General features: G+C 33.4%; 1 protein-coding gene and 1 long non-coding RNA gene across 13 annotated transcripts in view; one reads left to right on the top strand and one right to left on the bottom strand.

Annotated features, from left to right (window-relative positions):
- Positions 1-11,816, top strand: part of cacna2d2a (calcium channel, voltage-dependent, alpha 2/delta subunit 2a) — a 584,267-nt gene that overhangs the window by 349,439 nt on the left and 223,012 nt on the right.
- On the bottom strand, positions 7,212-10,693 carry LOC141386376 (uncharacterized). Of its 2 annotated transcripts, XR_012408282.1 has the most exons (6): positions 10,645-10,693; positions 10,282-10,347; positions 9,906-10,094; positions 9,505-9,662; positions 8,897-8,992; positions 7,212-8,160 (listed from the first exon to the last, which is right to left on the bottom strand). It is a non-coding gene; the product is annotated as an uncharacterized lncRNA (long non-coding RNA). The 2 variants fall into 2 exon arrangements; XR_012408281.1 differs by lacking the exon at positions 10,282-10,347.

Genomic DNA, 11,816 nt, shown 5'->3' with positions numbered 1-11,816 from the left:
TGATAACTGGGAACTGGTTAGTAGAAATTGTCTGTTGATTATGTCTTTGTAGGTGTTTTTTGTTTTTAGGCCACGACTAGTAGGGTTTTATGGATTTTTTGTGCAGTTTGAACAAATATATATGAATAGGTGATTATTTGAAGATTATATATGTATATATTTTGCCTTTTAAATCTGTGGTAATAAATACTGCAAAAACTTTCACAACCTGCATCAAACCATTTACAATCGCTCCATTCAATATAAAACATCAGGGCTCATATTAGTTTGTCTCTTACCCCAAATATTGAACTGTTATATATTCCATATATAGTAAACATTTAATGAACGCATCAAAAATTGCAATTCAGATTTTTTTCTGAAGATAGATAGATAGATAGTAGATAGATAGATAGATAGATAGATAGATAGATAGATAGATAGATAGATAGATAGATAGATAGATAGATAGATAGATAGATAGATAGATAGATAGATAGATAGATAGATAGATAGATAGATAGATAGATAGATAGATAGATAGATCTACAGAAAGATAGATAGATAGATAGATAGATAGATAGATAGATAGATAGATAGATAGATAGATAGATAGATAGATAGATAGATAGATAGATAGATAGATAGATAGATAGATAGATAGATAGATAGATAGATAGATAGATCTACAGAAAGATAGATAGACAGATAGATAGATAGATAGATAGATAGATAGATAGATAGATAGATAGATAGATAGATAGATAGATAGATAGATAGATAGATAGATAGATAGATAGATAGATCTACAGAAAGATAGATAGATAGATAGATAGATAGATAGATAGATAGATAGATAGATAGATAGATAGATAGATAGATAGATAGATAGATAGATAGACGGACGGACGGACGGACGGACGGACGGACGGACGGACGGACGGACGGACGGACGGACGGACGGACGGACGGACGGACGGACGGACGGACGGACGGACGGACGGACGGACGGACGGGTGGATGGCTGGATAGATAGATCTAAAGATAGATAGATCTACAGATAGATGGATGGACGGACGGACGGACGGACGGACGGACGGACGGACGGACGGACGGACGGACGGACAGACAGACAGACAGACAGACAGACAGACAGACAGACAGACAGACAGACAGACAGACAGACAGACAGACAGACAGATAGATAGATAGATAGATAGATAGATAGATAGATAGATAGATAAAAAAGAGGGAGGGATGGATGGATCTGTATTTTGTTATATATTTCATCATATTTTAGACACAAAGCTTTGTAGATATGTGTGGAAAACCATTTCTATTTTCAGAATAGCCATGAAAATGACATTAAGATATTTTAAAATCCTCTTTCTGTCATTACAATTCATCTTCCTCGGGGATGTGGTCAATTCAGCACCCTTAAAAAGAGAAAGGGAGACGACTCTGAAAGTTGTGAATGTTTTTGAGCTGCGTTTGTGTTTTGATGTCCAGCTGTCCTTCTGTTATTATGCTGACATCTCAGCTGTGCACCTCCACTAAATGAGCTCTCGCTAGAAGAGCATCTTGTTTGAGCTCTGGACACACAGCCTGAACGCTTCCGGCAATTATTAGTAGGTCGAAAAAAACTTCTGCAAACTTTCCTCAGTTTTTATTTGGGCAAACTCAGTGATCCGTGGCGGCGTCTGCAACTGTCAGGTGTTCATTTCTCCTTCACGAGCGCTGCAAGTGAGAATTGCATAGGTCAGATGAAAATAAAAAAAAAAACCTCCACTTTTACTTCCAGATGGGGAGAGCATCTTTTTTTCCGTAGTTTCACTTGGATCAGCTACTTGTAAAATTTGCATGGTGCACATTTATCCAATTAGTTGTGCTGATGCAATCAATATGCAGCCAATTAAACACATGCTTCCTTTAGACACAGGCAGCATGGTGGACTGGAATCAAGTCTGTTGCTATAACTCTAGAAACTGCATTCTGTTTAGAAAAGTGCTTTATTTTGCACATTTTGTACACTGTAAAACCCAAAAAGTTAAGCTAACTCAAACTATTTGAGGAAAACGATTGCAATAAACCATTTAAGTTCAAAAATGAATCCTAATGAGTACTGTGTACTTAATCCATTTAAGTAAATGAAGCAATTTGAGTACTGTAAAGCACAATAAATGAAAAAAAAACTCAAACCAACCACTGTAAAACCCAATAAGTTAAGGCAACTCAAACAGCTTGAGGAAACTGATTGCTACAAACCATTTGAGTTAAAAAAGGAATCTAAATGAGTACTGTGAACTTACATTTACTTTTATATTTTATCAAAAGCGACTTACAAATGAGAACAAGGAAGCAATTTACACAACTACTGTATAAGAGCCACAATGAATAAGTGCTATAGGCAAGTTTCAGGTATGTAAAGAAAGTATAAGAAGCAAAACATTAGTAATTATTATTATTATTATTTTTGTAGTTAGTGGAGGAGTCAGAGAGAGAATTGAATATTAGTAAGGAAAGTGGAGACTAGTTGATTTACTCCATTTAAGTTGAAGTAATGACGTATTTAATGCAACCTAAGCTTTTTGAAAACGTTTCTGGAGACCGCGAAATTCGTCCCGGGAGGTATGTATTTTTGCAGTTTTTTGTTTTTCGCAAATCCGCGAGAGGCCGCTGTGTGCGCTTTGTTGCATCTCAAATGCCTCTCGCGAGTGTCGTTCGTGCCCGTGCTGCTCTTGCATGAACCCACCAAAGGCCACTGAATGATTGACTGGGCGACCGGCCAATTGACTGACCCATCCTCCTCCTTCCCTAAACCCAATCAATTTTACAGATTGACCCGCCCGCCCGCCCACTTACTTCCCTAAACCCAGCCGACGGTTTACAAAAGCTGTTCAGAAAAAGAAAAGCCAACGTTTTTACCACGTTTTTTAATTTTACCACATTCTCACTCTGTTGTTCCCTTGTTCACTTTATTTTTGGAATTCTGTTTTTGTCTTAACCGATTTCTGAAATCGCTCTTTACCGGACTCGAACCCGGTCATCGTCGTGGTCAGCTCCTCTCTGCATCTCAAGTCCGCCGACATACACGATAAGATAACTGGACAAACTGGTTGCGGCCGGAAAGCCCTCCACACGGTCAGCCGGTAAGCGCGAAAAGAAACGGCATCATACCGTCCCATAGCGTTTGCTTAAAAAACTGAAATGCAGACATACCTACCTCAGGCTACATAAATTGCAGTCTCCAGAAACGTCAGTGGAACTACGTTTTCAGAATGAGCCTATAATGCTTTAATGAACTCATTACCTTCAACACTGAGTTCAAAACTCTTTTCAAATGAGTAGAATTAACTTTCAGTCAATTTTGAGTTAACTACATTCATTTCATTTGATAAAGAAAAACTGTTGGGTTTTACAGTGATAGGGATATCTCACATCTCACTTGAAGTGGAGCACAATATTTAGTTGCATCTTTAGTAATATGCAAATTTGGCTTTAGTGCACCCAACATTTAATTTTTGGATGTATTGTGAAGAACTTTTGTGGTATTTATTATATTCATTCTTTTATTTTCTTACAGATAGATAGATCTACAGATAGATAGATAGATAGATAGATAGATAGATAGATAGATAGATAGATAGATAGATAGATAGATAGATAGATAGATGGATGGATGGATGGATGGATGGATGGATGGATGGATGGATGGATGGATGGATGGATGGATGGATGGATGGATGGATGGATGGATGGATGGATGGATGGATGGATGGATGGATCTACATAAATATCATGTTTATTTCAATATCATCAGTAACTATTCGCGGAACTTGCTAGCAATTTCCTTCACCGTTTTTCCCAGTATATTCCGAAGTACATCCCCATCACCGCTCAAGCATAATCTTTACGGATGCAAATAGGGACACGGCCTGTGAGTCAGTGCATTGAATGTGTCCATGAAACATCTGCTGCACTGACTTTCTGGGAGAAGTTTTCTGACATGTTGAGCAGGTCTGGAGTGAACGATCACCATTAACACAGAGGAGTGGGCTGTTTCTGTAGAGATGATGACGCATGCAATGAATCTATAACATGCTGAGCGGCCCACGTCTTCTGAGAACTGTGTCAAGAGACAATTTACAGTATCCTGCATTTAAAACAATACATAAAGCATTTTACATAAGATGCATTATTTGGGTGACTTTATCTTATAAAGGCTTTCTTTTTCTTGCTATGAATTAAAACATTGGGCAGCACTTTAGTTTAGGTAACAATCTAGGGTGGATTTAGTGATTTAGGGGCCCTAAGCAACTCCAGCATGGGGCCCCAAATAAAAATCACCCTTTCTACTTTTATTTATTTTGCTGTTTATATATATATATATATATATATATATATATATATATATATATATATATATATATATATATATATAACTCAATTTAATTGTCTACGTTTTATCTCAATGTAAGCTTCACATTTTAAATAATCAGATGTCTTGAAATAAATTTAAAACTAAAAATAGTATTATATTTATTTATAAATTTGACTGCAGGACTGCTTCTTTTTTATTAATATTATTATTACATAACATTATGTTAATATAATAATATTATATTTTATTGTATATTGATATTTAATTGTGTAAAATGTATTTGTTTGACTCTCACTGTACAAAGTGTGATAGGAAATCATGTTATAGTTTATAGTAATAGTTTTTATTTCTGGATATTTATTGGGGCCCCCCAGATGTCCTGGGGCCCTAAGCGACCACTTATCTTGCTTATTAGTTAAATCCGCCCCTTGTAACAATTTATACTATGTATACTGGCTTATTACATGACTATTACTAAGATGTTAACTGTTTATTAGCACATATAAAACTTATACTTATAAAGTAGTAGTATCTTATCAGATTAAATTGTTCATTAAAATAAAGTTTGAACAAAAATTAATCCCTGTTATAAACAATTCAGTAAAATACTTTTAATTTGCATGACCAGCCCATATAATATATGGATTTAAATGGCAAAAATGACAATAAAGGTAAATTTTTTAATCTTCAAAGATAATGTAATTTGAAATTAAATATTCTGAAAAATGGCTGGGAATCAGAAGCTACAAACTATTCCTGTGAAAAAATGCAGTCATACTTCTTTGTGTTAATAGTTTTTTTTTCAGTATAATCAGTTTACAGAAAACACAATAATCCATTGTCTTTAATATTAATTGCATTTGTTACATTGCAATTTTATCAGAATAGTATGCGTATATATGTGTGTAGATATAATCTGAATTATTCGCCCCCCTGTTTATTTTTTCCCCCAATTGCTTTTTAATGGAGAGATTTTTTTTCAACACAATTTCTAAATATAATAGTTTTAATAACTCATTTCTTATAACTGATTTATTTTATCTTGGCCATGATGACAGTAAATAATATTTTACTAGATATTTTTCAGGACATTTCTATACAGCTTAAAGTGACATATAAAGGCTCAACTAGGTTTATTAGGTTAACTAGACAGGTTAAGGTAATTAGGCAATTTATTGTATAACGATGGTTTGTTCTGTTGATTATCAAAAAAATATATAGCTTAAAGAGGCTAATAATTTTGTCTTTAAAATGGTGTTTAAAAAATTAAAAACTGCTTTTATTCTAGCCGAAATAAAACTAAGACTTTCTCCAGAAGAAAAAAACAAATATCAGACATACTTTGAAGATAAATAAATAATATATTTTATTATATAAATGATTATATTTATTATATAAATATATTTTATAAATAATAGTATTAATATATAGTATAATAGTATTAATATATATATATATATATATATATATATATATATATATATATATATATATATATATATATATATATATATATATATATATATATATATATATATATGAACAGTTGATTTTGATTGGCTGATTCTAAGTGAGTGGCATTCTAAGTTGTGCAGTTATTTTTAGATAAACGCACAGCTAAAGCAGTTCCAGACTACTTCAGGTTTTGACTGCATTACAGTTTCGTATCACTACAGTGAAGGATTCCAGCTACTTCACTTGTAAAGGCGCATCGAAATTAAACTAAAACTAGACTTTGGATTAGATTTGTAAGAAACTAGTCAACACACAGGAGCAGTTTGAGGACAATAACTTGACAAATGTGTTAACATAATATAGTATATTAAATAGTATAAGCAGAGTAATTCACTCCCGTCTGATAAAATATTTGAAAGTCATTTCACTCCACATCAGCACGTCATCAATAAATCATTACATATTTATTTAGGCACTAATGCAACCGTATGTTGTTTATTTTTTTATTTTTTTAACTGTTTCTGAAAAGCCATTCCTGTGGTGTGATTCTATATTTAATCTAAATAATTTTACAATTGCAGATACACTTTAAAGTTTTACCCATGCCCCATAAGCTCATCCAGAGACTTTATAGGAGATTTGTACTCTCAAAAATTAATTTCTCACTTTTTAGACCTTCGTTTAAAACAAGCGATTGAAACCAAAAAAAGTGTTTGGAAATGTGTCTGGCTCCATTAATATGAGTCACTTTGACCCAGAAACACCTTTTGAGTTCTAAACTCTTAAATAATAAAAAAAGCAAAGCCAGAGCCAGTGTTTGAATAATTACGTCTGTGCAACCATTTGAAGGAGAAACATAATAGCAATCATTCACTGTAAAAAAAAAAAGTTGAGTAAACTTAAAATAATTAGGCAACCTATCACACATAGCTTTTTGAGTTAACTCAACAAACAGGGTTTGAAGACCAGTGAACTCAAAATATTTTGTTGAATTCTTTAGTTCTCTGAACAAAAAGTATCATGTTCACCCAACAAGATATTTTTGTTTGCTGAACAAAAAATATCATGTTAACCCAACAAGACATTTTTGTTTGCTGAACTAAAAATATCATGTTCAACCAACAGGATATTTTTGTTTGCTGAACAAAAAATGTCATGTTCAACCAACAGGATATTTTTGTTTGCTGAACAAAAAATGTCATGTTCACCCAACAAGATATTTTTGTTTGCTGAACAAATATTATCATGTTTACTCAACAAGATCTTTTGTTTACTGAACAAAAATGATTATGTTTACCCAACAAGATTTTTTTAGTTTACTGAACAAAATAAAACAAACTGATTCATTATGCATTTACTATTAATTTTTAGGATTCAAATTAAATACACAAGAATAGTCAATTCACTTTTTTTTATTTTTAACTGTGTTCAAATCACAATCCAAAACATTTGCATACAAAATCAGCGTTTGACATTAGCCGTGTTCAGCATTGGGCTAGTTTGTACACAACTAGTACTGAATGTTTCCAGATTTGAAAAGATTGTACACTGCCTCAACATAAAATAACTGGCAACCTTACTAAAACCAAGCTATTAGTGTGTCTAAACACTCAAACCAGGTGAATATGCAATCATCTAATCAGAGTAAACCCTAAAAGCCACTCCATTCATACAGTCTTTAAAGTGTACTGCACTTTTGTCAACAAAGTACATAAAGTCCAAAAACAGACCTCAAAACATTGAAACAGTGGCACATTAGGAAGTGGTCACGGGTCAGTTGCCGTTACTGTGTGGAGTTTGAATGTTCTCCATGCGTTCACGTGGGTTTCCTTTGGGTTCTCCGGTTTCCCCCACAGTCCAAAGACGTGTGGCACAGTTGAATTGGGTAGGCTAAAATTGTCCGTAGTGTATGTGTGAATGAGTGTGTATGGATGTTTTCCAGAGATGGGTTGCAGCCGGAAGGGCATACGCTGCGTAAAACAAGTTCCTTGCGCTGTGGCGACCCCAGATTAATAAAGGGAAGTAAGCCGAAAAGAAAATGAATGAATGAATGAACTGAACTCTCGCAGATCATGTGCCACCAACCTCCATAAAACATGCTGAATCACTTAAAAAGTATATTTGAGTTCTTTTGGGTGTTCCATATTCAGTCTATACAAGAGGCTGAACAAGTAAGCGAAGGCTGCAGGCAGATGTGTGATATCCTGAAGTACTATGGCCTCCTCCAAGATTTTAGCGAGGTTCATCACATATTGCAGGGATGCAGAAGTGCCATTATCATCTTCCACCACAGTGAAGATTCCAATCCTTTAATCTCTGGTGCTGTGGTCTTCAGGGTCCGTGTCCTTATAGGAGATTAAGTAATGGGAAAATTAATTGATGTGTAATATTAATTACTACTTATTAATGTTATTACTATTATGCAAAGAAAATAAAAACATGTAATACTTTCGTACATACAAACAGTAACACTTTGAATAGTCTATAATATATAATAATTGAACAATATATTGACAACTTTTTAATATTTAGCAATTTTTTAAACTTTTATTTTACATAAAATTGCAAAGATTTACTTTTATTTGATACAGTTTCAATTGTGAAAGTTGTTTATTGTCCTGTTTAGAATATAACTGAGCCTTTAATTGTCATTCATAAGGGATTTATAAAGCATAAATAGTCCTCACTTTAGATTAGGTCACAACTGGATGAAGTTAAGCTCATAAAGCATATACTAACATACAAAGTAACTATTATTACATACCTTAATATTAGGATATTTAAATGTTAATTTGAATAGTTTATTAATCGTGTACTTAAGCATTCTGAATGATCTTAAAAACACCAACTATTCTTAAATAACTGGTTTGTAAATAATGCAATACTTAAATTAGTAATACAAATGAATCATTAAAGTTAAAAAAAATACAATCATTGAGCACTTCATGTAGAGTTATGCTTAACAGAAAATAAATTAACTATTCGCTAATACTAAATAAATTATTTATAGCGTGCAGCTATTAAAAGTGTTACCAAGCAGACTAATAAATGTAGAATAGGGTATGAAAATGGGTAACTTACCAGACATATCTTGAGAAAGCAAGCAGAATTTTTACGAAGAAAAATTGGCAATCCCTCAAGAGCTGCTCTTTCTCGATCGGTGACAATATCAGTGACCTAAAGGAAAGTCATTTACAAAGGGTGTTTTACAATCTTATTGTTTTGTAAGTAAAAATGTACTTAGTACATTTAAATGAGCATAGTATTTTATTCATGCTGTTGAAAAAACACATGGCTTTATTTTTAAAAAAGAATTTTGTGGTTTCCATACAATGGAATTTGATAATGGTTGTGTTGGCAAATTTAGAAAAATGTTTAGTTTCATGTGACAATTACTTTGAGTTAAAAACTACAGCTATTATTTTCTATTTTCCTCTTTGAATGTATTCATTTGAAATGGTCACTCAAAACAAGTGAAACATCTGTTATTTATCTTACTTCCATCTCACAATCAAAACACAACTTGACACAATTAAAATTAATGCAAAAGGGCTGGACAATTAAATTGTTGCAATTACGTTTTATTAGACTGTATTACCTGAGCATGAAATTCTTGACAGGACAAAATATGTTGCACATGTTAAAAACATCAGACGGGTGTATAAGAAAAAAAAAATCTTAATGAGTACCTGCTCATCCATCTTGTTTAAAGTTGTATCCATCTCTGGACCCATTGAATCCCTTCTTTTCTGTAGAGTTTCAGGAGAGGTGCTGTATATTTATCAAGTCACTCGATTAACTGTCTCAGGAGATCTACATTACAGATCTGAGAAAACTCTGTGCAGATCTACAATATACAAAAAAAACATACATATTAATTTTTAAACATAATATATATATATATATATATATATATATATATATATATATATATATATATATATATATATGTAAATGTAAATATTTAAATGTTCAAATGCTGAATACAGATGTATTTTGAATTACCTATAATAATAATGTTGTTTGTTATTTTTAGCATTATCATTACTACCTTGAATGAAACCAAAGCAATTGCAATATAGTGACTTACCTCTTCCTTAAAGTCCAGGTTATCTCTCTCTAATTTCTTCCTGGCTAAATCTCAACAACTTCTTTTGGGCAAAGAGAAAAAGTTTCTTGCATCTGCTGGTGAATGACCGTCAAATTTCACTGATGATAGCAAGTCTCACCTCCTCAAGGAAATCTTGCATTGAATTATGTCATTGTCAATATTTCAGTCCTTTTGAGCAAAAAGAAAGAAAAATATATATTTAGCCCTTTATATTTTTTATGTAAATAAAAGCTAGCTGACTGTTAAAGCAAGTTGGTCTGAATATGATAGACATTTAGTCGAGCTAACAAATCAAGCAATAAATTACATGAAAATCACACGATTTTCACACAAATTACACAGTTAAACACGTCACCGTTTGTTCCACTGGCTCTGGTTCGAAGGGAAAAAAGGTTATGATGTGCGCAATGCTGACAGCAATCTAGATAAACAGGACATAATGTTATATTTGACTTGGATACCTGATCTGGTATGTTATATGATACTCATTGTATTAATCGTGAGTTATTAAAGCTAATGACTCGATTGAAATCGCTATTTGTTTCAAATACATTCACTCTAAACTTTTATTGATGTAAATAGCCAAAACCAAGTGCACGAAACAAGTAACTCACGGCTAAATTATAACAAATAGTTCCGTATTAGGATACACGCGCACATCAAAGCCAACATATCAAATAATATAACGTTAGATGACAACAAAAAAAGACATACATACCTATGATTTAGCAGAAACGTCGTTGGCCTGCTCTTAACTAGGGATGGCTTACGTGAAACTGATGTTTTGACACGGCAGGCACTTTTTTCCAGGGGTTTCAGTACAGCGTAACCGCTATTACGTCATCCAGTGGGCGTGGCCTATATGTGAATTTGCATAGGTCACGGATCATGCGCAGATTGTGAAAACAGCCGTTTGATTCAAATACCTGTACGTATTCGCAGGGGTTTTGTGTCCAATGCCTTTTATATGCAGTACTTTAAAATAGCTGTCCTGATCAGGTGTTTCATGTGAAATCAGTGTATGTTATATTAAACAAATTAACTTAAGTTACCTCTCAGATTACATTAATACTGTTATAACTTAAGATACCTGTCCCGATCCCAGGGCTTTTGTGTCAAATACTTTATATATCATAAACAGTAACATCAGATACCTGTCCTGATCTCAGGGGTTTCATGTATGATCACTTTTATATACAGTAACATCAGATACCTGTCCTGATCTCAGGGGTTTCATGTATGATCACTTTTATATTAGTTAACATCAGATACCTGTCCTGATCTCAGGGGTTTCATGTATGATCACTTTTATATTAGTTAACATCAGATACCTGTCCTGATCTCAGGGGTCTCATGTATGATCACTTTTATATACAGTAACATCAGATACCTGTCCTGATCTCAGGTGTTTCATGTATGATCACTTTTATATACAGTAACATCAGATACCTGTCCTGATTCCAGGTGTTTCATGTATGATCACTTTTATATTATATACAGTAACATCAGATACCTGTCCTGATCTCAGGGGTTTCATGTATGATCACTTTTATATTAGTTAACATCAGATACCTGTCCTGATCTCAGGGGTCTCATGTATGATCACTTTTATATACAGTAACATCAGATACCTGTCCTGATCTCAGGGGTTTCATGTATGATCACTTTTATATACAGTAACATCAGATACCTGTCCTGATCTCAGGGGTCTCATGTATGATCACTTTTATATACAGTAACATCAGATACCTGTCCTGATCTCAGGGGTTTCATGTATGATCACTTTTATATACAGTAACATCAGATACCTGTCCTGATCTCAGGGGTCTCATGTATGATCACTTTTATATACAGTAACATCAGATACCTGTCCTGATCTCAGGGGTTTCA

This window comes from Danio rerio, chromosome 6, assembly GCF_049306965.1.
Source record: "Danio rerio strain Tuebingen ecotype United States chromosome 6, GRCz12tu, whole genome shotgun sequence".
Taxonomy (NCBI): Eukaryota; Metazoa; Chordata; class Actinopteri; order Cypriniformes; family Danionidae; genus Danio; species Danio rerio.
This window is presented reverse-complemented; position numbering and strand designations above follow the sequence as displayed.